A 27,589-nucleotide genomic window follows, 5' to 3' on the forward strand; every position below is an offset into this window, starting at 1 on the left:
ATTTCAACTCTTTGCATGTTATTGAGATTAGCTTTGGCTCTAGATAACAGAGGAGGCCTGGTGGTGCAGTGGTTAAGAGCTTGGCTGTTTGGCTGCGAATCAAAAGGTCAGCATTTGGAATCTACCAGTTGCTCCTGCTCCTTGGAAACCCTGTGGGGCAGTTCTACTCTGTCCTGTGGGGTCGCTATGAATTGGAATCAACTCGATGGCAATGGGTTTGGTTTTTACAGGTAACAGTAGTGAGAGGGACTTCTGATTGAAAGCAAAAAAGAAAACTGCTTAATATATGGTTAATTTTAATATATGAAAGCACTATCCATCGGTAAGGAGCCCCGGTGGCACAGTGGTTAAATGCTCAGCTGCTAACAGAAAGGTCAGAGGTCTAAACCCACCAGCTGTTCAAGGGGAGAAAGATGTGGCAGTCTGCTCCCGTAGAGATTTCTGCCTAGGAAACCGTACGGGGCAGTTCTCCTCTGTCCTACAAGGTTGCTGTCAGTTGGAGTCCATTTGACGGCAATTGGTAACAGGCACCCATAGGTGATTACTGGGGATTCAGGGGCATTAACACTGGACCAAAAGCCATCAATACTTAGCCCCTGCTGAAATGAAGAACAGCTTAACAAAGTCTTTATGAACATACTACAGAGGCATGTGAATAACTGGAGCTTACCTCGCCTTTATTTACCCTCATCTCTGCGACTTAAAAATTGCTCTTATTTTTTGTCCCCTATAAATTTTTTTTTATATATATATATATTTTTTAATATTTTTGTTAGATGCTATGGGTCATGTAAAACCAGTCAACAATGTCATATATGTATCATTTTCCCTGGGGGAGGGGGGGAACCCACTATAAAAGATGGAGTAGTTGAGAGTAACCAAAGGCCACCTGACCAGATTACTTATAAACCTAAATGTCTGAACCTGAATTTTCTTCAAACACTTCCTGCCTTTTGTTTCAACAGAACCATACCTTCCAGGTGAAGTGCAGTCTCCCTGAGCAACAACCAGCCCACCATAGACTAGGAGATACTCATGCCTATGACCAAATATTTTCATTTGCTTATCTATACTGCTTCATCTTAAATCTTGTGCTATTCACTGGTTGCCAAACAATACACACTGCATTCCTACCCACACAAAGGCAATTCTGCAGATAGCCAACACACCCACCTCACTGTGAAATACAAGAGGATGGTTTTTCATCAAGTTCTCAGGGAAGAAATAGGGTGGAAGGCAAAAGTGAACAACTCAACGCTAGAAAACCTTTTGAAGCTGGGAATAGAAAATAGAGAGAAGGTACAAAGACTGAGATGGGGGGAGGGGGTTGTAATTTCTCCTTCCTCCAGAGCTTAAAAAAAGTCCATCTTGACTCCCGAAGCAGGGGAGCTCTCCACTCGCCACAGAACAGCAAATCCGACGGGCAGCTGGAAGAAGGCTGGGGATCCGAGAATGGAGGATGGGAAGAGCTGAAGGGGGGGGAGGGCCGCTTCGTACGTGGTGCTGGCTGTCCAGGTCGGGTCTTTGATTTTTGCTTTGCCCCATCCCTCTTTTCTAAAATGTACTGACTTTATCTTACAAACGATACTAGCTCTGGTCCCACCCTAGCGAGCAGGGACAGGTGTAGGGAGGGATGTCTGGCTGCCCGGGGTACAAAATGGGAGTGGGGGCGGCAGCGTAGGGAATGGGAACCGGCGAGCCCTCCTCCAAGGTTGAAGCGCTGAGCGAGAAGGGCTTTTAAATGAGAGGTAGCAGGAGGGAAGCCCTTTCTGAGGAGGGAGGAACTGACGGGGGACAATAAGGAACCGTGAGGACCCTCGAAGGATGAGCAGCCACCTCCTCAGGGAATACCGGGAGGTGGAGGAGACGGCCCCGCCCCCTCCGGGATGTACACGAGAGGCAGTGGGACAGTGCGGGAGGATACCGGGGTCCCACCCTTGCTTTTCTCTCGGAAACCCGGTTTCCCAGCAGTCACCAAGTCCCAGCATTAGGGGATCCTACCTTTTCCCGGCGCTCCGGGCTCCGCTCCCGGCCGCCTCCGCCACCCGCTCCCTATCCACAGCCCCCGAGGCCCCACCCCCTCAACCGCCAGGAAGGGACATTGGCATGCATTCTGGCCAATCACCACCTCGCCTCTTCAGCGCCGCCACCAATCCACACTGGCTGGAGGAGGAGCTTCTCCAATGTCATTTAGGCTCCTCCTGGAGCCCCAAGATCCCTTTTGTTTGGGGAGAACCGGGCTGGGATTGAGCTCACGTCAGTTCCGGTAGGAAGCACCCTCCTCCGGCCCGCACGAAGGTGGGTCTGGGTCCTGCCGCTTTCCAGCTTCTTTACCGTTGCTGGACAGGCCCCTGACAAGGGCTTCATGCTTCGCCCTAGTGGTAGGGGAAGCTGAGGAATGGCGGGCTTCTGGTGTCCGGAGTGTGATTTCATCCACATTGTTTAGAAAAGTAAGCTTTGGTATCTGCTTTAGAAATGGTTATTGAAAACTCAGTAACGTGGCTTCCCTGCTCCCGCTTTTTTCCTTGGACGCGCCTGAAGGTGTGCTGGAAGCAAGGGTACAAAGATGAAATATCAGGAGACCATCCTTCTCTCTTCACATTATATGTAGAAGAGGATGCTAGCTATGGAAATTCTGCAGTGGGTCATAGGATTGTACCAGAGGGGCCATAAACCCAGCCGACCTGCCTGCCTTCCAGGCCTTGTCTCTGTATACTATCCACCAGGTTGGGGGCAAGGGCGAAAGGGGAAGGAATGGGGGAGGCTGCCTTCAAGGCAGAAGTCTAATAATTGCAAATTTGTGTGTCAAGGTTTCCACACCACGCTTGCCAGATGAGAAGACAATTTCATGTTGGTCGCCCCATTATACTATGGGATGACGGTGTTTGCAGTGAAGTTGGAACAATGGACAGCCTAGAGTATACATGTCTGGCCCTCCATGTGGAAACAAGAGGAACACATCTTGCTGATGATAGCAAGCCTTAAAAAACCCAGGTGCCCTTGAGACGACTCTTACTCATGGTGACCTCTTGTAGAACTGTGCCCCATAGGGTTTTCAGTGGCTGATTTTTTGGAGGTAGATTACCAGGCCTTTCTTCTGAGATGCCTCTGGGTGGATGTGAACCTCCAACCTTGGTTAGCAACCGAGTATTAATTGCACCACCCAGGACTTCAGCAGCAAGCCCTAGGTAGGACCAGATAGCCCAGAGAGGGGAGAGAATGATGGTAGACCTAGCTGTATCCTTCCTGGAGGTCAAAGTTTCTAGAACACTTTTCCATAGACTGCACTCCAGCTCATAGATTGATTTAGCTGGTTAAAATAATAACCATCGCATTATTTTTCATATAACAATACAATTAGTAGTTGTCATTAAACAAGACAATATTAGGGCCTAGTCCTCACCTAAGCAGACACAGTTCTCAAGGCAGATGCAGCCATGTCCTCATGTAGTTTACAGTCTGGTGGAGGGATTTGATCCACCTGAGCAATCATAGTGAAGTTTGAAGAAAATAAGCCCGTATTTATCATGTTACCACTGTGCCAGGTACTTTCACATAATATTTAATCACTATGATAAATCTGGAAACCCTGGTGGCACAGTGGTTAAGAGTTCAGCTGCTAACCAAAAGGTCGGCATTTTGAATCTACCAGGTGCTCCTTGGAAACCCTATGGGGCAGTTCTACTCTGTCCTATAGGGTCACTATGAGTTGGAATTGACTCAATGGCAATTGGATTTGGGTATATGATAAATCTATTCTACCGTCTAAGAGAGACATCAAGTGTGTCCATTTTACAGATGAGAAAATAGAGATTTAGAAGAATCAAGCAAGGTCATAGAGCTAGTAAATGGTAAAGGACTTGCAACCAAGGACGTATGACTTCAGACCTATGCCATTTTCTGCTCACTACGCACTGGCTCTCACAAAACTGAACAGGCCAGAGAATGGGCATGGATGACTATAAAGTCAGCATCAGAGCCAGAAAAACAATTCCATGTCTACCCCTGTTGATCGTAGCTTTGAGAGCATCATCTCTATAGGCGAAGGACAGAAAAACTATGTACTAAGGTTCACAACAGGAGCCCAAGTGCTTTTCCAATAATAACAAAGAAGATACAGAATTTCAGAAAGACATTTTGGCTGGGTTTAGGAAACTGACAGTCTGAAAAACAAGATGAAGGGCCAGGCACATAGTAAATGCTCAGTAAATACTGACTGGACTTGAAACAAAATGTCTGAAGTGGTTACAAAACAAGAGCGTTAGGTGCTGGAATAGGCCCACAAATTTATAAAATCCCATTTCTTTCTCCTCCTCCTCCCCTTTGCTCTGCCTATGGGTGTGTAAGGAAGTGCCTCATTGCCTCACAACGAGGCAGATGTGGGAGAATAGGCTACTGGCTTCTGAGTCATTCTGAGTTGTCCTAGTGAGTCAGTCCCTTCCTCCCTCCCTTTGTAGCTGTTAACTCCCTACCACCCTTTCTACTCCCAGCCAGAGAGGGTGCCCTGTAGCCTACTTCCTTTATAGTAATCGGCAGCTCTCCCGACTCCCAGAGCTCCCTCTTGCGCATACCTGAGGGGCATGGGAGGGCCCAGCAGAATGAGATCATCAGCACCTGACAGGATTCAGAATCCTGAGGGTGTTCAGATTGTTTTCTTTTGAAATTCATCACCCCTGGAGGTAGTGAATAGGTGATGCTTCTGAACCTTACATGACCTTCAGTTGGCAGCACTGGGAGACGGTTGTGAGATTTTGTGATTCTTCAGTATATAAAACTTGCACAAAAAAATTTAGAGTCTGGTACAAAGGCACGTACAGTGGTAGAGACTCAGTTCATAATAATATCTTAAAATTTGTACAACAAAATATAACTTTTTCATATCTAATGTTTTATCAAGTTGTCAGCAAATGTTTATTAAATGACTGTGTGTCAGGCAACAACCTAGTAAAGAAGTGTGGAAAGATTATAGATTGTGTCTGTTTTTCTTCAAATAGGTAAACTTCCTAGGTAGGTGTTCCACAAATGTTTATTGCTGGTTTGGGGAGGCAATGATGTAAAAGAGGGCAAGACTGGAATTTATAGTAAATAAAAATCCTGAGTTCTAGTTCTCGGCAAAGTGGTCTCCCCACTTACCTCTATTTAACTTCATTGGTAAATAACACAAAAATAATGGACTAATTCCCAAAAATCATTCAGTGCTATGATTATATGGTAGTTATACATGCTATTTATCAAGCTTTTACTATATGCCAGGCCCTGTGTAAATTGCTTTACTTAATACACCTGATTTAACCCTTAAAAGAATCCTGTACCATAGACATTAATATTCCCATTTTATGGATGAGGAAATTGAGGCACAAAGAGGTCCATGATCTCAGATAATAAACGACTGATGCAGAATATTTACTCAGATATGAATCCAAGGTTTGTCTTCTTAGTTGCTATGGTCTGTCATCTCTCTGGAGACTCTGGGTGGCACAAATGGTTATGTTCTTGGCTATTAACTGAAAGGTTGGTGATTCGAACCCAGCCAGAGGTACCTTGGAAGAAAGGCCTGACGATCTGCTTCTGAAAGCTTGCAGCTATGAAAATGCTGTGGGGCAGTTCTACTGTGCAACACAGGGGGTCACTATGAGTGGAAACTGACTTGATGGCAACTGATTCTGGTGATCATCTCTCCATTATGCCTAGAGGGGTTAAGAAATGGAGAATGCAACAAATATTTTAAAAATTCATTGACATAATACTTGGAGTGGAGTAGCAATCTTCTTGGGATTATATGTATGATTTTGATTTTAAAACTTGAGAAGGCAAGAGAAGAGGGATAGTGAGTAGCAGTGAAGGCTTAGTAAGGAAGAGGAGAGTTTTGGGCACTTACCTGAACCTCAATGTCCTCATTTTAAAAATGGAATAATAGTCTCTGCCTATACCAGATGGCTGTGAATATCCAAGTGAGATTATACAAAATAATTTAGTAAACTCTATGGAGAGATTGGAAACCCTGGTGGCATAGTGGTTAAGTGCTACAGCTGCTTACCAAAATGTCTGCAGTTTGAATCCACCAGGTGCTCCTTGGAAACTCAATGGGGCAGTTGTACTCTGTCCTATAGGGTCGCTATGAATGGGAATGGACTCGTCGGCAATGGGTTATGGACAGATTGGAGCCGTGGTGGTGCAGAGGTTAAGAACTATGGCTGCTAACCAAAAGGTCAGTAGTTCAAATTAACCAGCCATTCCTTGGAAACCTGATGGGGCAGTTCTACTCTGTCCTGTAGGGTTGCTATGAGTTGGAATTTACTTGACGGCAACAAGTTTGGGCTTTGTTTGTTTTGTGAGAGATTAAAATGAGCCACCTGGGAGACCTTGCTCAAGTTCTTTCTCCTCTCTGAGCTCTAGTGCTCCAGCTAAACAACTGGGGACTGAACATCTGGGGCTCCTTCTAACTGCGACCCAGTAGGACTTACTAAGATGTTATATGTAGAAGTTGGAGTGAATAGGAAAAGTGACCTGGACTGTCTTTTTCTGCCTTTTCTCCTCAAGTCGCTACCTCCCTTCTACACAGCTACTAGGGAACTAGAGGTTTCAAGCACAGAAGCTAGAGAGTGGTGCCACTAGGGTTGGTGTCACTCAGTGTGGTAGCTTATGGTGTTACCCCCACCCGCTGTGCACCTGCTTCAGTACCAAACCATACAGAATCCTTAGGAATGTTTTTTGTACTGATGTTACTAGTAAAATTGTAATTCCCATATATCATTCCTTCTTTAATTTCTACTTCATTCTCAAAAAAGTTATTGATATAGGTTGAAATACTAATTACCGTAATATTGTAGCTAAAACACCAGAATATTTGACAAAATCAGCGACTATGAAAACACCAGCAGCAACTGAAACAACAGCATGTGTGCTTGTATCATGTACAGTCAACACTGTGATTCCCAGTGTTGTCGTAATTGGGTAATAATGACTGACAGCTCTGACCACAGCGTATTAAAAAGTTCAAAAAGTAAATTAGCATAGAGTTTTAGCCTTGTAGGTACATTGATACGTATAAGCTGGGCTTATGAAAAATGCCTTTGTTTTTATAACTAACTATAGGGATATTTTTATAGACAGAAGCCAGAGAGTATTCTCTAACCCTGGGCCAGGCTGAAGCTGGAGGGATGGCAAGCTCTTCACTGCTCCCTGCATTTTGCCCATCATCTGTTCCCACAAAAGCCTTTCTCAGTAGCATTGAGCATTCTTTTCCTGCTTGGATCTGCCCAGTCTGGATGACTTGTGCTTCGGAGTTTAGAGATTTCTGGGTGTGGCTCTAACTGTGTGTCCAAGCTTTTTGCTCCCCCTAGTGCAGAGTGATGAGTCCTGCAGCTGCCGGCTTCCCTCTCAGCCATCTCCTGTGTCCTTCCTGGACCAGCACAATTTGTCCTTTTATGGGCTGGCGGTTCAAAAACCCACCTTCAGGGACAGACTCTTTTGGGGCCAGCTTGACCATATGGAACTGAGAAACGTTTACTCTGGACCAGGAGTGGATTATCCAATAAACAAGGTATGCCTGGGCTTACTTACTAATCTGTAACACGATTTCACTATTTTTTTTTTTGTACTACAGATTAGTGCACAACAGGTTAGTAAGTAAATACAAGTAAGCCCGTGTGAACCCGTGCGTACCCTGTTTACTGGGTAATCCACTCGTGCCCTGGACTGTATCTGGGGAGCCCTGGGAAGAAAGAGGGAAAGAAATTTAGCTTTGAGTACCTACTAAGGATCACGTACGCTGCCAGGTGCTTTACATATATTATCTAATTTAATCTTCATAACCATCCTAAGAGGTGGTTATTATTACTTCTAGTTTTTCAAGTGAGGAAGCAAGTTCAGATCTTGCCCAATGTCACATAATAACAATTACAGTGATAGCAAGCACAGCATCAACCAATTATTTAGTGCCTACTTCATACTAGGCACATTACTTCATTTAATCCTCACATCAACTCTTTGAAGTGGTTATTATAATCTCCATTTTACTGATGAGGTAACTGAGATTTAGATAGTGTGAGAAAAGGATAACTTGGGAAGCTTGCCTGAAATCACAGAGCTAGGTCCTCCTAACTCCAAGCCCACACGGTGTCCATTCCACCATTGCCTTATAGAGCTGGTAGGTGGTGGAAGTGGGACCTAAGCCCAGGCCTGTCTGACTCAGTGTTCCTTCCATTACTAGGACTGTCTGGCAGCCCTTCCCAAGGACCAGGAAACTGGGGCCATGTGGTCCTTTGGATCTCTAGACCTGAGATAGAGTGGGAGTGAAAAGGTAAGGCATGTTCATGGGATCCTGGGGACAGTTTCCTTGAGGACATGCATAACCAGGGCAGCACCCTGGGAACTGCAAACAGTATTGCTGTTAGTTGGAGTCTCTGGGTATTAGCGCACTCAGCTGTAAACTGAAAGGTTGGCAGTTCAAGTCTACCCAGAGGTGCCTTGGAAGAAAGGTCTAGTGATCTGCTTCTGAAAAATCAGCCACTGAAGACCCTATAGAGCAAGTTCTACCTGACACACACATACACACACATACACACACATACACACACATACACACACACACACACACACACACACACACACACACACACACACACACACACACACACACACACACACACACATACACGGGGTTGCCACAAGGTAGAATTGACTCATGGCAACTGGTTATTGCTGTTAGGAACCTTAAGAAGAACACCCAGAGGACCTGTGTCCTGTCTCTTGCATCATTCTGTATGGAGCTTACATGCTCCCTTGAAGTTGCTGGGCTAGGATGGGGCAAAGCTCAGAGAGGGACCTAAAAGGAAGAATAAATGGGGTGTAGTCTTTTTTAGTCCAATCCAGGGAACCCTGGTAGCATAGTAGTTAAGAGCTTGACTACTAACCGAAATGCTGGCAGTTTGGATCCATCAGCCACTCCTTGGAAACCCTATGGAACAGTTCTACTCTGTCCTGTAGGGTCACTATGAGTTGGAATCGACTTGATGGCAGTGGGTTTGGTTTTTTGGGTTTAGTCTAATCCAGATAGAAAATTCCTGGAAGTAGATGGGATAAGCTACCAAAACCAAACCAAACTCATTGCTGTTGAGTCGATTCCAATTCATAGAGACCCTACAGCACAGAGTAGAACTGCCTCATAGAGTTTCCAAGGAGCACCTGGTGGATTTGAACTGCCAAACTTCTGGTTAGCAGCAGTAGCACTTAACCACTCTGCCACAGGGTTTCTGGGATAAGCCACAGAGCTGCCAAACTCCCCGACAAAATTTCCAAGGATTTGGGTCATTTTTAACTCCCCTCTGTCTCCCCCAAAATATAAATAAACAAGTAATTTCTGTTATAAGGATCAGCACAAAGCTGATTTCTGAGGTAGAGGTTAAAGATGTCCCAAATGTCTAACTTTTCCAGGCTGCTGTACCACTCCATCATCTCTAACATCAATTACTCCCTCTAACCTCAGTACTCTCCCCCCATCTTTGGGTTCCCTAATTTCTTGCAATGTCTCACAGAACTCACAGACAATATAAAGGAAATGGCTCACGAGGTTTTGGAGGTTGGCAAGTCCCAAATTCATGAGTCAGGTGTAGACTTCTCCCTGGCCCTCAGTCTCTACTGAAAGCCACTCAGCTTTCTCACCCCAGGGGCGAGGAAGCCCACTGTGCTGTCTCCTGTGAGTCTGTTCTCTTTGCTCTGAAATTGGCCCTCTTTTAAGGCAAAATTGATCAATCCCCTTGGTAGGCCACAATTAACCCTACCACACAATCACCTGGGTGGGAGTTACAAGACCATGGCTATAAAGGCCACACACAAAAGTAATTAATCCACCACAGGCCACCCCCTGGCTTTTCTAGCCATGGTTCTTTCATATTTGGAGGATAACTTCCCCCTTCCCAATCATTTTACTAGTTCAAAACAGTCATTAACAATTAGTCCTTCAATAGGGCAAAGGGTCCAAAGGGTGAGTTTACTCAGGTACCAGCCATTCAGGTCTGCTGTTGCTCCGGCCCCCATTCAAATGCAGTTTTCTTCTGAGTGATTTTATGGATGGGGCCAGCAATATTCCCAGGTGTGGAATATGCATTCTCCAAAATCCAAATAAACCAACCAAATGTTGGACCTCCTGCTTTGTCTTGGGGGTAGGTAGTGACGAGAACTTAATTGTCACAGGTAACTCCTGCCCAAGTTATTCCCAAGAATTTCACTGTTTGGGCAGGGCCTTGGATTTTTGCTGGATTTATTAACCAGCCTCTGTTGGTCCTGTGGGCCACCACTGTATTCCAATCAGCCCTAGCCTTTTTTCAGTGCCTGATATTAACATAATATCATCAACATAATATATCATTGTACTTGAGATCTGCACCAAGTCCAAGTCTCTTCTAACCAAACTATAGACCATAAGCCAGTGAACTCAGCTAACCCTGTGGCAATGTAATGAAAGCAAATGGTGGCTGGCTCTTTTCTGAGACTGGTATGGAGAAAAAGGCCATGTGCAAGATCAATCACTGAGTACCAATCTCCTTTAGCCTGCTATATTTTCTCCACTGTTGACACCATGTCTGAAACAGCTGAAGCCACAGGTGGCAGTACTTTATTTAGGCCTCAATAGTCTACTGTCAGCCTCCATAAGCCGTCTGCTTCTTTTCATGGGCCCTACAGGGCTGTTATACAGAGAATTTGTTGGCACCAGACTTTAGCATGTCTTTAATCAAGGCAGTAATTTCCTTTTGTCCACCAGGTATCCTATACTGTTTCAAATTGACAACCTGAGTGGGTTCAGGCAATTCTAATGGCTCCCATTTGCCTTCGGTTTTACAATATCAGGTAGAGGGAGTGTTCCCCAGTTAGACACAATATCCATACCAATAATACATTCAGATAAGGGAGATGAAACTACTTCATACAAGATCCGTTTAACTCTTCCAGTTCTCATCCAGACTTTCACCTTAGACCCATCAACCATTGCATCCCCATATCTCCCCAGTCTAACCTTAGTCCACTTCAAGATTTTCTTGACAGGTTTTGAAATTCCAGTACATTGAGCTCCTTTGTCCAGGAGTCCCAAGAAAATCTCTTCCCCACCCCGGGGCTATTTAGCCCACACATGTGGATATGGCTTTGGGTCCTCCCCTGGGGGCTGGACAAGAAGACCCTGGCCCCCTTGTCAATCCCTACCTTGATTAACCAGCTGAACTTCTGCTTCAGATGGTCCCATCATTAAATACCTCCCGGCTGGGGTGAGTAGAATGGACTTGTTTAGACCTCTTTAACAGTGGGGAACCAGCAGGCATCCACTCAACCTTCTGTAGTACTGCCTTAGGACCTTTGTCTCCATTCCATCAATGTCTGATATATTCATCCCATTTCTTAGTAACTATCTAAAGATCTCTTTCCTGCTGGGGTAAGTTCTTTCCCTATTGTCTCTTCCCAGTCCCCCATGAATCACCCTTATGTTCCTTGCACCTGTAAGATCCATGCAGGGAAGCTGTGCCAACAGATCTGACAAGGCTTCTTGGATTGTTGCTTTGTTTCACAGTAGCAAGGATGCATGGGGTGCCCATGTAGAAGGGGCTCCTTTCATTACCATATCTACCATGACCTGTGTAAGGGGCATACTCATCGGATGAATAGCATGATCAGCATAAAGCCATTCCAGCATGGCTTGCATAAGCAGCACATTAGCTGCTTCCTCTGGAATGTTCTATTGGGTATTTAGAGGGGGAGGGGGCAGTTCCCCTTCTCAGGGCAAACAAATCTCACCGCAAATTTTATCCAGCTTATCAGGCTGCCCATCGCTTCTGGGTTAATGTATCCTGCTGTGTAAATGGATCCTGTATCATCATTCCTGACTATTCCATAGTGAATTATGGGTCTTGCATCAACCCAAACATGCTTTTCCATTCTGCAGCACTCAAAACTAAAGACACTGCCCCTAAATTAGTCACTCTCACAATACGTTTTGGTAACGATTCCTTTGGAAGCTGACAACACTGTCTACAAATTGAAGCCAACTCCTTTACACTATACCCCCGGATTTCTATAGTTTCTTGGTTTTGCCTGTTTCCCTCCCGGACTACCTTCTTGGTGGCCAACAATCGTAGAGGAGCTTTCTGTTGTTCCGATCGACTTTCCTTTTCCCGGTAGACCCTGAGACTAGTGGTCATAGCTCTGACTGGATCAGATCTGGGCTTGGTTCAGTGCTAAAACCATCCCCTACATTCTTTTTCCCTGCCGATGTAGCTATTATGGATAACAGAAACCAAGGAATTATATGTCTGGCCCTTTCCTTATCACTCTGTATTTCCACATGCATCCAATTAGCCAAATCCTCAGGAGTTAGATCCACCCTTCCTAAATCCCATGAATAGCTTTTGCCTTGGGTAACTGATTGCAACATAACATCTGCTTCAATCCACGGGTGTTTTTTTTATCCTATCCAGAAACCAAAGGTTTCTCATTCTCCAATTTATCCCTTTTCCAAAACCACATATCCAGTGACTGGGCCGTTGCAGTGAAACCCACCATCCTGACACTAATTAAACAATTTTTTTAAATAAGGATCGGCACAAAGCAGGTTTCCATGAGGCAGAGGTTAAAGATGTCCCAAATGTCTAACTTTTCCAAGCTGCTGTACCACTCCATTATCTTAACATCACTACTCCCTCTCTCCTCAGTACCCTCCTCCCTGTCTTTGGGTTTCCTAATTTCTTGCAACATCTCACAGAACTCACGGACCATATAAAGGAAATGGATCATGAGGTTTTGGAGGCTGGCAAGTCCCAAATTCATGGATCAGGCATGGACTTCTCCCTGGCCCTCAGTTTCTGCCTAAAGGCAATCAGCTTTCTTGCTCAATGGGCAGGAAAGCGTACCGTGCTGTCTCTGCCTCCAGTTTTTGTTGTAGGTCCCTCCTTCTTTGGTAGTGGTGGCCTCTCCTCTTTGCTCTGGGATTGGCTTTCCTTTAAGGCAAAACTGATCAATCCCCTTGGTAGGCCACAATTACCCTATAACACAATCACCTGGGTGGGAGTTACAAGACCATGGCTATAAAGGCCACACACAAAAGTAATTAATCCACCAGAGTAAATTAGTTTATAGGTCTCTGGGAGAATGCTCTATGTCCCTTTAGGTGAGTCTCAAATTTTCCTTTCACTCTAATCGTTGAAATTATCGAGTTATTATTGAAAAGTATATGCCAGGTGGTGAGTTGATAAAGTGGTTGATGTTTTGTTGTTGATTACAATTTCATGCAGGTGGACAGGCAAGAAAAGATATTTGTTGGCTTGTACTTATTATTATTTTTACTTTTTTGTAAGATTTCATTAAAAGTTAACTGTCTCCTTTTTTTCCCCAACCTCTCCCCTTTCTGTCTCTCTTCTTTTTACTCCTCCTCTGCCCCAGGTGTCTTCTTCTCCTAAAGTCTGGGGCAAGATCCTCTTTCTGTCCCTGTTAGCTATTCAGATAAGACCCTGGTCTGGGTAGGTAACTTTGCCAGAAGGGCTGAAGCTGACCCAAAGGCTGGCCCTCTTTTTTCTTCTCTTCTATTCCCCCACCTGTTCCCCACACATGGCCTGATATTAAGCAGGAAATTTCTATGCTAGGGCCAGAGACAGAGTTTAGGCTTGGCCAGGCTGCTTTACAGTTTCAATTTGATGAAAGCCAATTACACATTTCCACTGGTCTGTTATTTCAGCTGAAGCACCACACAGTTGGCTGGATGGGTCCTTGTTGCTCACAAAAGGGAGAAATATTTGTAGGGAAAGTAATGACCCAATTATGGCTGTACTGTCATTTCTAGGCAATTTCCTGGTAAATGGCCCCTTGGAGTAGGCTGGTGCTGGAAGCTTCTGTGCCCTTATTTCCTGCTTGGTCCCTGCAGCATCTAGCCTGTTCTGAACAAAATGACCAGGTGACCTGGGTTTCCTGCTCCTTTGGAAGGTGTTTGCATATTTCTCATCCTCTTTTCTTTTTACCACCTTGCCTTATGTCCTCCTTTTATTCCTAAATAATCATCGAGTGCCTATAATGATTACAATGACAAATAAAATATAGTTCTGGACCTCAGGGCACTCTTGGTCTTGAGGAGAGGTAGACTTGTGTAACTCTGTAACCCAAGTACTCCTGCTTTCTGGAGCTATGCTCTACAGATAAAATAACTGAAATCACTGTCTTACCTCATCACAAGATAGCCTCCTTCACCCTCTTTCTAAAGGCCAATTCCTCTGTTAATCAGGACTCCTTCAAAGGGAAAGGAGAGAAAACTCCATCCAAACTGTCCAAAGCAAAAAGGATATTTATTGGTCCAAGAATGTGCATTTCTAGCAAGCTCTCAGGCTTTAAGAACCACTGTTTTAGAAAATTTATTGTGCTCATGTATCAAGGTTTATTTCAAACTTGCCCCAAGGAAAGAGACTTAAATTTATTAAACATTCTCTCTTGGTAGAGGTATAGGAAATGAGAATAGTGAGATGACCATTGCTAAACTAAATACAAGAAGAAAAGAATTTCTGCCTAGAAATCATTAGATGTTTGACTGATAGTCAGTTGACAGAAACTAATAAGAAGGCTTTTCCTTTAATGTTTACCAAGTAATTGCTTAAACATTTGATCAGGAATGCTAACTTCTTTCTAGGCATCGTGCAAAAATGTGCTGTCCCAGTTTCGTGATAGTTTTTCCTTTACAGCAGAAAATTTTAAATTGAGTGTCAGTAATACCTTGCATCTGTCAGTTTGTCACACTGTGGGGGCTTACATGTAGCTATGATGCTGGAAGCTAGCCACCAGTATTCAAATACCAGCAGGGTCATCCATGGTGGACAGGTTTCAGCTGAGCTTCCAGACAAAGACTAGGAAGAAGGGCCCAGTGGTCTACTTCTGTAAAGAATTAGCCAGTGAAAACCTTACGAATAGCAGCAGAACATTGTCTGATATTGTGCCAGAAGATGAGTCTCTTAGGTTGGAAGGCACTCAAAAGACGACTGGGGAAGAGCTGCCTCCTCAAAGTAGAGTCAACCTTAATGACATGGCTGGAGTCAAGCTTTCACGGCCTTCATTTGCTGATGTGGCACGACTCAAAATGAGACGAAACTGCTCTAAACATCCATTAATAATCAGTATGTGGAAAGTATGAAGTATGAATCTAGGAAAACTGGAAATCATTGAAAATGAAATGGAACACATAAACATCAAAATCCTACGCATTGGTTAGCTGAAATGGACTGGTATTGACTATTTTGAATTGGACAATTTATATAGTCTGCTACGCCAAGAATGACAACTTGGAGAGGAATGGTGTTGCATTCATCATCAAAAAGAGCATTTCAAGATCTATCCTGAAGTACAATGTTGTCAGTGATAGGATAATATCCATATACCTACAAGGAAGACTGGTTAATAATATTATTCAAATTTATGCACCAACCGCTAGGGCCAAAGATGAAGAAATTGAAGATTTTTATCAACTTCTGCAGTCTGCAATTGATAAAAAATCCAGTCAGGATGCATTGATAATTACTGGTGATCAGAATGCGAGAAGAAGGATTATTAGTTGGAAAATATAGCCTTAGTGATAGAAACAATGCCAGAGATTGCATGATAGAATTTTGCAAGTCCAACGACTTCTTCATTGCAAATACCTTTTTTCAACAACATAAGTGGTGACCATACACATGAACCTCACCAGATGGAATACACAGGAATCAAATCAACTATATTTGTGGAAAAAGAAGATGGAAAAGTTCAATATCATCAGTCAGAACAAGGCCAGGGGCTGACTGTGGAATGGACCATCAATTGCTCATATGCAATTTCAAGCTGAAACTGAAGAAAATTAGAACAAGTCCACAAGAGTCAAAATACGACTTTGAGTATACCCCACTTGAAATCAGAGGCCATCTCAAGAATAGATTTGACAAGTTGAACACTAATGACTGAAGACCAGACAAGTTGTGGAATGACATCAAGGACATCATAGATAAAGAAATCAAGAGGTCATTAAAAAGACAGGAGAGAAAACCAAAAACCAAAATGGATGTCAGAAGAGACTCTGAAACTTGCTCCTGAATATCGAGTACTTAAAGCCAAAGGAAGAGAAGATGAAGTAAAAGAGCTGAACAGAAGATTTCAAAGGGTAGCTGGAGAAGACAAAGTAAAGTATTATAAATACATGTGCAAAAAATTGGAGATAGGAAATCAAAAGGGAAGAACATGCTGGGCATTTCTCAAGCTGGAAGAACTAAAAAAAAAAATTCTAGCCTCGTGTTGCAATGTGGAAGGATTCTACGGGGAAAATATTAAAGGATGCAGGAAGCATCAAAAGAAGGTGGAAGGAATACACAGTCACTATACCAAAAAAAACTGGTGGATGTTCAGCCATTTCAGGAGGTAGAATATGATCAGGAACTGATGGTACTGAAGGAAGAAGCCTAAGCTGCACTGAAGGCATTGATGAAAAACAAGACTCCAGGAATTGATGAAATACCAATTGAGATGTGTCAACAAATGGATGCAGCACTGGAAGTGCTCACTCATCTATGCCAAGAAATTTGGAGGACAGCTACCGGGACTGGAAAGGATCCACATTTATGCTTATTCTCAAGAAAGGTGATCCAACCAAATGCGGAAATTATCGAACAATATCATTAATATCACACACAAGTAAAATTTTGCTGAAGATCATTCAAAAGTGGCTTCAGGATTACATCAACAGGGAATTGCCAGAAATTCAAGCTGGATTTAGAGGAGGACATAGAACCAGGGATATCATTGCTGATGTCAGATGGATCCTGGGTGAAAGCAGAGAATACCAGAAAAATGCTTAATTGTGTTTTATTGACTATGCAAAGGCATTTGTTTCTGTCGGTAATAACAAATTGTGGATAACATTGCAAAGAATGGGAATTCCAGAACACTTAATTGTGCTCATGAGGAACCTTTACATAGATCAAGAGGCAGTTGTTTGAACAGAACAAGAGGTTACTGTGTGGTTTACCGTCAGGAAAGGTATGCATGAGGGTTGTATCCTTTCACCATATCTATTCAATCTGTATGTTGAGCAAATAATCCAAGAAGCTGGACTATATGAAGAAGAATGCAGTATCAGGATTAGAGGAAAACTCATTAACAACCTGCGATATGCAGATGATACTCCTTGCTTGTTGAAAGTGAAGAGGACTTGAAGCACTTACTGATGAAGATCAAAGACTACAGCATTCAAAATGGATTACACCTCAACATAAAGAAAACAAAAATCCTCACAACTAGACCAGTAAGCAACATCATGATAAATGGAGAAAAGATTGAAGTTGTCAAGGATTTCATTTTACTTGGATCCTCAGTTAACACCCATGGAAGCAGCAGTCAAGAAATCAAAAGATGCATTGCATTGGACAAATCTGCTGCAAAAGACCTCTTTAAAGCATTGAAAAGCAAAGATGTCACCTTGAAGACTAAGGAGCACCTGACTCAAGCCATGGTGTTCTCAAAAGCCTCATATGTATGTGAAACCTGGAAGACGGAAGAGGAATTGTGGTGTTGGTGAAGAATATTGAATATACCATGGACTGCCGAAAGAACCAACAAATCTGTCTTGGAAAAAGTACAAGCAGAAAGTTCCTTAGAAGCAAGGATGGTGAGAGTACGCCTCATATACTTTGGACATGTTATGAGGAGGGACCAGTCCCTGGAGAAGGACATCATGCTTGGTAAAGTGGAGGGTCAACGAAAAAGAGGAAGACACTCAAGGAGATGGATTGACACACTGGTTGCAACAATGGGCTCAAGGATAACAACGATTGTGAGCATCGTGCAGGACCGGGCAGTGTTTCGTTCTGTTGTACATAGGGTTGCTTTGAGTCTACTAACAATAGCAACAATACCATGCCTAGAAAGTCATGGGCCATTTGCACCTCAAAGAATTCTGCATCGGCTTCCTTAGTACAATTTTCTCATCAAATTTCTTTCTGGACCCTGCCTCTCATCTTCTTTTCCAGGTATAACCCCTTCTTGAAGTGCTGTTCATTCCTTCATTAAAAAAAATGATATTGAGTTTCTGTGTGCCAGGTGCTGAGGTTACAGTGGTGAACATGAAGGCCATCATCCCTGCTTCAAAATTCCTGTAACTTCGTCATGCAGAGCACTCCCTGTTCCCCGTCCTCACCTTCCATCTTCTTCTTTCCCCTTTGCACTCTCACTCCTGCCTGCATTGTGAAACTGCTTTCCTAAGATTTCCAAAGGCCATTTGGGTGATAAACCATGTGGGTGTGTCTGGGCCATAACTTGTGGCTATCTGCAGACTTAAGCACTTTTCCTTTTCCTCCTTCTTAATATACTGTCTTCTCTTGGTGACCATGATGACTCCACGCTCTCTTGGTTGTTTTCCTACCTCTCTGAGTGCTCTTTCCCATTCTTCTTTCTCTATCCATTCTACTGACTCCCTTGGGTGAACCACGTAATCTGATGGTTTAGTTACTATCTCCGCTCAGATGACTCCCAAATCCGTGTCTCTTGTCCAAGCCTGTCTCCTGAGCTTCACACTCTTATATCTAGGTGATTGTAGGACATCCTGGTATCTGTGGCCCTCTTTTCCCTCACCCACCATATCCTGCCAATCACCAGTTTTTACCTCCTCAATTCAGTCTTTCCATATCTCCTGTCACTACCTTAGTTCAAGCCACCTTCCTTCCTCCCACGGATCCTGGCGCCAGCCTTCTGTCTGTTTTTGTCCGTGTCTGCTCTAGCGCTTCCCTCTTGAAACTATTTCTGTGTGGCAACCACAGTGATTTTCCTAAAGTGAAAGTTTGATGAGCTTACTTCTCTGCTTAAGGATTTTCAGTGGCTTCCCATTAACTTCAGGATAAAGTGCAAACCAAACATGTCAGTGACATCCCTTCTTGGTCTGGCCTCCACTTACTTTTCCAGTTCTATCTTTTGCTACTTCCCTAGCCATGGGAAACACTAGGTCCCTACTGAACTACTTGAATTCCCTTACTTCACTGTGTTCTCTCTGGCCTTGGGATCTTTTTCTTTTTAATTTTTATGGCTTCAGGGTCCTTGGAATGCTCCTGAACCACCTTTCCTTGATTCTTCCTATCCAGCTAACTACTCTTTCTTTAGAACTTTTCTCAGATGCCACTTCCCCCAGGACATATACTCATCACCTCTTAAGGCCAAATTAGGTATCCCCCATGCTGTTTGTTCTCAACATGCCCTGTACTCCCTGCCATTTTACTTGTTTGTGTCTGTCCCCAGACTGAAAGCTCCTTGCAGGTAGAGACTGCCTGGTTGATGGTTCGGTCCATAGTTTGTAGCATGGTGCCTGGCACATAGTAGGCACTCTTAAATATTTGTTATATGAAAGAATGAGTGATTTCCTACAGCTTTATCATAGCCTAACATTGCTTTTGTTGTTGTTAGGTGCCATCGAGTTGGTTCCGACTCATAGCGACCCTATGCACAACAGAATGAATCACTGTCCGGCCCTGCATCACCCTCATAATTGTTGCTGTGCTTGAGTCCATTGTTGCAGCCACTGTGTCAGTCCATCTCGTTGAAGGTCTTCCTCTTTTTTGCTGACCCTCTATTTTACCAAGCATGATGTCCTTCTCCAGGGACTGATCCCTCCTGGTAACATGTCCAAAGTATGTGAGACATAGTCTTGTCATTCTTGCTTCTGAGGAACATTCTGGTTGTACTTCTTCCAAGACAAACATAGTGATTAAGAATAAGGATTTTCTTAGGCTGTCTCAGTTCAAATCCTGGCTCAGATACTGACTAGCTGTACAGCCTTGGGCAAATTACTTAACCTCTCTATGCCTGGCTTTCATTATTTTATTTTGTAATTTTTATTGTGCTTTGAGTGAAAGTTTACAGATCAAGTCAGTCTCTCACACAAAGATCCATATATACCTTGCTACACACTCCCAATTACTCTCCTCCTAATGAGATAGCCCGCTCTCTCCCTCCACTCTCTCTTTTCGTGTCCATTTCGCCAGCTTCTAACCCCCTCCACCCTCTCATTTCCCCTCCAGGCAGGAGATGCCAACATAGTCTCAAGCGTCCACCTGATCCAAGAAGCTCAATCCTCTCAAACCCATTGTCCAGTCCAATCCATGTCTGAAGAGTTGACTTCGAGAATGGTTCCTGTCCCCCAGACCTTCTGTTGGCCATGACACCGGGGTCCTTCTAGTCTCAGTCAGACCATTAAGTCTGGTGTTATGAGAATATGGGGTCTGCATCCCACTGCTCTCCTGCTCCCTCAGGGGTTCTCCCTTATGTTCCCTGTCAGGGCAGTCATCAATTGTAGCTGGGCACCATCTAGTTCTTCTGGTCTCAGGCTGATGTAGTCTCTGGTTCATGTGGCGCTTTCTGTCTCTTGGGCTTCTAATCGCCTTGTGTCCTTGGTGTTCTTCATTCTCCTTTGATCCAGATGGGTTGAGGTCAAATGATGCATCTTAGATGGCTGCTTGCTAGCGTTTAAGACCCCAGAAGCCACTTTTCAAAGTAGGTTGCAGAATGTTTTGTTAATAGATTTTATTATGCCAATTGACTTAGATGTCCCCTGAAACCATGGTCCCCAGACTCCTGCCCCTGCTATGCTGGCCTTCGAAGCATTCAGTTTATTCAGGAACTTCTTTGCTTTTGGTTTAGTCCGATTGTGCTGACCTCCCCTGTACTGTGTGCTATCTTTCCCTTCACCTAAAGTAGTTCTTATTTACTATCTAATTAGTGAATGCCCCTCTTCCTCCCTCCCTGGCTCCCCCCTCTCGTAACCACAAAAGAATGTTTTCTTCTCAGTTTAAACTATTTCTCAAGTTCTTATAATTGTGGTCTTATACAATATTTGTCCTTTTGCAACTGACTAATTTCACTCAGCATACTGCCTTCCAGGTTCCTCCATGTTATGAAATGTTTCACAGATTCCTCACTGTTCTTTATCGATACGTAGTATTCCATTGTGTGAATATACCATAAGTTATTTATCCATTCATCTATTGATGGGCACCTTGGTTGCTTCCATCTTTTTGCTATTGTAAACAGTGCTGCAATAAACATGGGTGTGCATATATCTGTTCGTGTAAAGGCTCTTATTTCTCTAGGATATATTCCAAGGAGTGGGATTGCTGGATCGTATGGTAGTTCTATTTCTAGCTTTTTAAGGAAGGCCAAATTGATTTTCAAAGTGCTTGTACCATTTTATATCCCCACCAGCTGTGTATAAGCGTTCCAATCTCTCCACAGCCTCTCCAACATTTATTATTTTGTGTTTTTTGGATTAATGCCAGCCTTGTTGGAGTGAGATGAAATCTCATTGTAGTTTTGATCTACGTTTCTCTAATGGCTAATGATCGTGACTGTTTCCTCATATATCTGTTAGCTACCTGAATGTCTTCTTTACTGAAGTGTCTATTCATATCTTTTGCCCATTTTTTAATTGGGTCACTTGTCTTTTTGCAGTTGAGTTTTTGCAGTATCATGTAGATTTTAGAGATCAGGCGCTGATCAGAAATGTCATAGCTAAAAACTTTTTCCCAGTCTGTAGGTAGTCTTTTTACTCTTTTGGTGAAGTCTTTGGATGAACACAGGTGTTTGATTTTTAGGAGCTCCCAGTTATCTAGTTTTTCTTCTACATTCTTTATACTGTTTTCTATACTGTTTATGCCATGTATTAGGGCTCCTAACATTGTCCCTATTTCTTCTTCCATGATCTTTATCGTTTTAGATTTTACATTTAGGTCTTTGATCCATTTTGAGCTCATTTTTGTGCATGGAGTGAGGTATGGGTCTTGTTTCATTTTTTTGCAGATGGATATCCAGTTATGCCAGCACCATTTGTTAAAAAGATTGTCTTTTCCCCACTTAACAGACTTTGGGCCTTTGTCAAATATCAACTGCTCATATGTGGATGGATTTATGTCTGGATTCTCAATTCTGTTCCATTGGTCCATGTATCTGTTGTTGTACCAGTACCAGGCTGTTTTGACTACTGTGGCGATAGAATAGGTTCTAAAATCAGGGAAAGTAAGGCCTCCCACTTTGTTCTTCTTTTTCGGTAATGCCTTATTTATCCGGGGCCTCTTTCCCTTCCATATGAAGTTGGTGATTTGCTTCTCCATCTCATTAAAGAATGTCGTTGGGATTTGGATCGGAATTGCGTTAAATGTATAGAACACTTTTGGTAGAATAGACATTTTTATAATGTTAAGTCTTCCTATCCTCAAGCAAGGTATGTTCTTCCACTTATGTAAGTCTCTTTTGGTTTCTTGCAGAAGTGTACTGTAGTTTTCTTTGTATAAGTCTTTTACATCTCTGGCAAGATTTATTCCTAAATGTTTTATCTTCTTGGGTGCTACTGTAAATGGCATTGATTTGGTGATTTCCTCTTCGATGTTCTTTTTGTTGGTATAGAGGAATCCAACTGATTTTTGTATCCTGATACTCTGGTGAACTTTCTATTAGTTTCAGTAGTTTTCTGGAGGATTCCTTAGGGTTTTCTGTGTATAAGATCATGTCATCTGCAAATAGAGGTACTTTTACTTCTTTCTTGCCAATCTGGATGCCCTTTATTTCTTTATCTAGCCTAATTGCTCTGGCTAGAACTTCCAGCACAATGTTGAATAAGAGTGGTAATAGAGGGCATGCTTGTCTGGTTCCCGATCTCAGTGGGAATGTTTTCAGGCTCTCTCCATTTAGGGTGATGTTGGCTGTTTGCTTTGTATAAATCCCCTTTATTATGCTGTGAAATTTTCCTTCTATTCCTATTTTGCTGAGAGTTTTTATCATGAGTGAGTGTTGAACTTTGTCAAATGCCTTTTCTGCATCAATTGATAAAATCATGTGATTCTTGTCTTTTGTTTTATTTATATGGTGGATTACATTAATTGCTTTTCTAATGTTGAACCAACCTTGCATACCTAGTATGAATCCCACTTGGTCATGGTGAATTATATTTTGGATATGTTGTTGAATTCTGTTGGCTAGAATTTTGTCAATGATTTTTGCATCTACATTCATGAGGGATATAGGTCTATAATTTTCTTTTCTTGTGGTGTCTTTACCTGGTTTTGGTATCACGGATATGGTGGCTTCATAGAATGAGTTTGGGAGTATTCTGTCCTTTTCTATGCTCTGAAATACCTTTAGTAGTAGTGGTGTTAACTCTTCCCTGAAAGTTTGGTAGAACTCTGCAGTGAAGGTGTCCGGATCAGGGCTTTTTTGGGGGGGGAATGTTTTGATTACCGTTTCAACCTCTTCTTTTGTTACGGGTCTCTTTAGTTGTTCTGCCTCTGTTTGTGTTAGTTTAGGTAGGTAGTGTGTTTCTAGGAATTCATCCATTTCTTCTAGATTTTCAAATTTGTTTGAGTATAGTTTTTCATAGTCATCTGATATGATTCTTTTAATTTCAGCTGGGTCTGTTGTAATATTGCCCCTCTCATTTCTTATTCGAGTTATTTGCTGTCTCTCCTGTTTTTCTTTTGTCAGTTTGGCCAGTGGTTTATCAATTTTGTTGATTTTTTTAAAAAGCCAGCTTTTGGTCTTGTTAATTGTTTCAATTGTTTTTCTGTTTTCTATTTCATTTAGTTCAGCTCTAATTTTTATTATTTGTTTTCTTCTGGTGCCTGTGGGTTTCTTTTGTTGCTCTCTTTGTATTTGTTCTAGTTGTAGGGATAATTCTTTGATTTTGGCCCTTTCTTATTTTTGGATGTGTGCATTTATGGGTAGAAATTGGCCTCTGAGCGCTGCTTTTGCTGTGTCCCAAAGGCTCTGATAGGAAGTGTTTTCATTCTCATAGGATTCTATGAATTTCTTTATTCCATCCTTAATGTCTTCTCTAATCCAGTCTTTTTTGAGCAGGGTATTGCCCAGTTTCCAAGTGTTTGATTTCTTTTCCCTGCTTTTTCTGTTATTGATTTCCACTTTTATGGCCTTATGGTCAGAGAAGATGCTTTGAAATATTTCAGTGTTTTGGATTCTGCTAAGGCTTGCTTTATGACCTAATATGTGGTCTATTCTAGAGAATGTTCCATGTGTGCTAGAAAAGAAAATATACTTGGTCACTGTTGGGTGGAGTGTTCTGTATATGTCTACGAGGTCAAGTTGGTTGATTGTGGCATTTAGATCTTCCTTGTCTTTATTGAGCTTCTTTCTGGGTGTCCTGTCCTTCACTGAAAGCGGTGTGTTGAAGTCTCCTACTATTATTGTGGAGCTGTCTATCTCACTTTTCAATGCTGATAGAGTTTGTTTTATGTATCTTGCAGCGCTATCATTGTGTGCATAAATATTTAATATGTTTATATCTTCTTGGTGTATTGTCCCTGGGTTTCATTATTTTAAAAAACGTTTCCTATCTTATAGAATTGCTTTGAGGGTTGAATAAGTTAACGTTTACAGGCCTGGCATGAAGTAAGTGCCGTATAAGTAGAATAACTTATTCTGCTTTACGACTAAACAGGGATTGTTTCAGGAGTGAAACCAAAACCAAACTCATTGCTGTCCAGTGGATTCCGACTCAAGCGGGGGGAGGTGTTATTAATATTTACACCAGGACACAGGTGTAAACAAGGACTGTCCTGGCAAACAGAGACATTTGGTCACCCTACATATAAGGGCTTGTTAGATAAATAATGTCTTCATTATTGTTGTTTTTGTTACTCCCTGTCCGTTTCCTCTAGTGGTTAGCAGTAAACTCATTAAAGCATAAAAACTTGTGTGCTTGTCACAGGGAAAGGAAGAACTGGGGGTATAGTGTTCCAAGAGTCGATGGGACAGCATTAAAGAAACAGAAAGCTGAATTCTTAGGTTGTGAGTATAAGAAAAAAGGGAGGCTTCCCACACCCCACTCAAGCTTGAGTAGACTGTTGGCTTGACAGTTAGAAGGCCCACCTGGTTCCCTGCTGGGTGGTATGATTTCCAGGGGCCCAGCCTCTTCTGGAACTTGGTGTGTGGGGAGTATTTGTGAGCGAGGCGGCTGATCCTGTTTGACATGCATTTGCTATTTGCTCGTTGAGAATACTGTTTTCTCTGAAACTGTTTCAGAAACATGTGGTTCCATTTGCTTCCCCAACAGGGAGTGTTTTTTCATTACCTTAAAGTAGTTGTTTTTATGAACTGGGATAAACACCTGGTGGGCAGGAGTTTTAGCTCATGGTCATTCCAATTTGAATTCCATTTTTTCTCCTGATTACCTGGGGAGGGGAAAAATATACTTTCTAAACAAATTTTCCTTTTTTTTTTTTAGCAGGTGCACCATCAGATGACAGCACCTCTGCAGCTGATTGCATCTGCCTGGAATACCAACTGTGGCAGTTCTGGTCTTGACCACAGTGTGGGAGGCACAGGAGAAGGAACATGAAATACGGAAGTCTGTCAGTCTGAGAAGGTGGATTCAGAGATGTGTGCCAATCCATTCTTAGCTATCCCTCTGGGGTAGGAGTAGAAATAGTGGAGGAAGGAGTAGTAGAGGGTAAATAAGAGAAGGAACTTACATTTAGTGACACTTCCTATGTGACAGGCAGCGGATCCAGCCCTTCCATATTATTTAATACTCACAACAACAGCAACCTTACAATATAGATGTTAGCCCCAACAAGAAGAGTAAAACTCAAATAATAAAGGTAGTATGCTAAAAATGAAATGCATCAGCGTAGGTAGGAGTTTGAATCTGTTTCTATCTGATTCCAACCCCTATACCTTTTATATTATGTCTCTGAGATGTGGTGAGGAGTGTGCATTTGCTCAGTGTCATAAAGCCACCCTAGGAGATTGTATCTTTCTCCCCTCCCAAAGTAAGGGAGCGGCAGAGCCAGACGCTTTCCACAAAACATGTTGGTTATATGCTTAATTAATAGGGGAGGGGGAGAGAGAATTGAAGAAATTTTTGGTTGGTAGATAGTTCATCTTTAATTCTGTTCATTGGGTGGTACAAATGGTTGACATGCTCACCCAGAGGCATCTCGAAAGAAAGACCCAGCAACCTATTTGCAAAAAACCAACTATTGAAAACCCTACGCAGCACAGTTCTACTCTGGCACACATGGGGTCACCAGGAGTGAGAATTGACTTGATGGCAACTGGTTTGGCTTTATAGGCACTATGTATATATACGGAAACCCTGGTGGCGTAGTGGTTAAGTGCTATGGCTGCTAACCAAAAGTTGGCAGTTCAAATCTACCAGGTGCTCCTGGAAACTCTGTGGGGCAGTTCTACTCTGTCCTATAGGGTCTCTATGAGTCGGAATCAACTCGACAGCAAGGAGTTTGTTTTTTTTGGTTTATGTATATATACACACCAATTTATATGAAGGATACAGTATGAAAATCAGGCTTGGGGTTATGAGTGGTAATTGAGCTCAATTTTGGACATGTTGAGCTTGAGGTATATAGATTTTTCGTTAGATAGTAGGATTTACCTGTCTAGAGAGCTGGAGAAAAGTCTGTGTAAGAAATAGAGATTTGGGACTGATCCTTAAATGGCAGCTGTACCATTAGCAGTGAGTGATATAATTAAGGTTATTAAGGCAGAAGAATGTTGAGTACAAACATCAGGAAACCCTTATGTTTCAAAGGACAAAAAAGTAAAGAGTTCACCAGAAGATTAAGAAGAACTGGCCAGAGACTCGATGGAGAACCAAGAGAGAGATCAATTAGTTAGCTTTGTTTTTTTCTATTTTCTTTTTAAAGTCAACTTTCTTATATAATTTACATACAACCAATGCACCCATTTTGAGTGTACAGTTCCCAGACAGATGTCACCAACAGATAACAGCACCTCAGCAGCTGGCAGGTAGTGCTGATGCAGTTTTGACAGATGTGTATTCCCACCTAACCACCACTCCAATCAAGATGTAGAACATTTCTATCACATTAAAAATTCCCAGTCATTCCCTCACACTGTCTGCTTGAGGCAATCAGTAATCTGATTTCTGTCACTGTCCTGGATTAAATTTTGTCCCCCCAAAATGTATCAGCTTGGTTAGGCCATGTGTGGTTGTCTTCCATTTTGTGATTTTCCTACGTGTTATAAATCATAATCTTTGCCTGGGTTTAAAAGGATTAGGTTGGGATTGTAACACCACTCTTACCCAGGTCACCTCCCTGATCCAAGGTAAAAGGAGTTTTCCTGGGGTGTGGCCTGTACCACCTTTTATCTCTCAAGAGATAAAAGGCAAGGGAAGCTAGCAGAGAGCTGGGGACCTTTTACCACCAAGAAAGCAGCACCAGGAACAGAGTGTGTCTTTTGGACACGGGGTCCCTGAGCCTGAGAAAGTCCTTGGCCAGGGGAAGATTGAGGACAAGGACCTTCCTCCAGAGCCAACAGAGAGAGAAAGTCTTCCTTTGGAGCTGGCACCCTGTTTTTGGACTTGTAACCTACTAAACTGTAAGAAAATAAATTTCGCTTTGTCGAAGCCATCCACTTGTGGAATTTCTGTTATGGCAGCATTAGATGACTAAGACAATCACCATAGATTAGTTTTATCTATTCTAGAATTCATATCAGTGGAAGCATACAATATGTACTCTTTTGTATCTCACTTCATCAATGTCATTTCATGGATCAGTAACTTGTTCCT

The 27,589-nt window shown here is 42.7% G+C and overlaps 1 protein-coding gene and 1 long non-coding RNA gene across 4 annotated transcripts in view; one reads left to right on the forward strand and one right to left on the reverse strand.

Annotated features, from left to right (window-relative positions):
* CTTNBP2NL (CTTNBP2 N-terminal like) overlaps positions 1 to 2,068 on the reverse strand; it is a 55,811-nt gene extending 53,743 nt beyond the window's left edge. For both annotated transcript variants that reach the window (XM_049880059.1, XM_049880058.1), the window contains exon 1: positions 2,002 to 2,068. The gene's annotated coding sequence lies outside the window, so the exon portion shown is untranslated. The remainder of the gene's footprint in view (positions 1 to 2,001) is intronic.
* Positions 2,069 to 2,209: 141 nt separating this feature from the next.
* On the forward strand, positions 2,210 to 27,589 carry LOC126073421 (uncharacterized). Of its 2 annotated transcripts, none has more exons than XR_007516746.1 (3): positions 2,210 to 2,298; positions 8,213 to 8,302; positions 25,259 to 27,589. It is a non-coding gene; the product is annotated as an uncharacterized LOC126073421 (long non-coding RNA). The 2 variants fall into 2 exon arrangements; XR_007516745.1 differs by having other exon boundaries at positions 2,236 to 2,450.

This window comes from Elephas maximus, chromosome 3 (assembly GCF_024166365.1).
Source record: "Elephas maximus indicus isolate mEleMax1 chromosome 3, mEleMax1 primary haplotype, whole genome shotgun sequence".
Classification (NCBI taxonomy): domain Eukaryota; kingdom Metazoa; phylum Chordata; class Mammalia; order Proboscidea; family Elephantidae; genus Elephas; species Elephas maximus.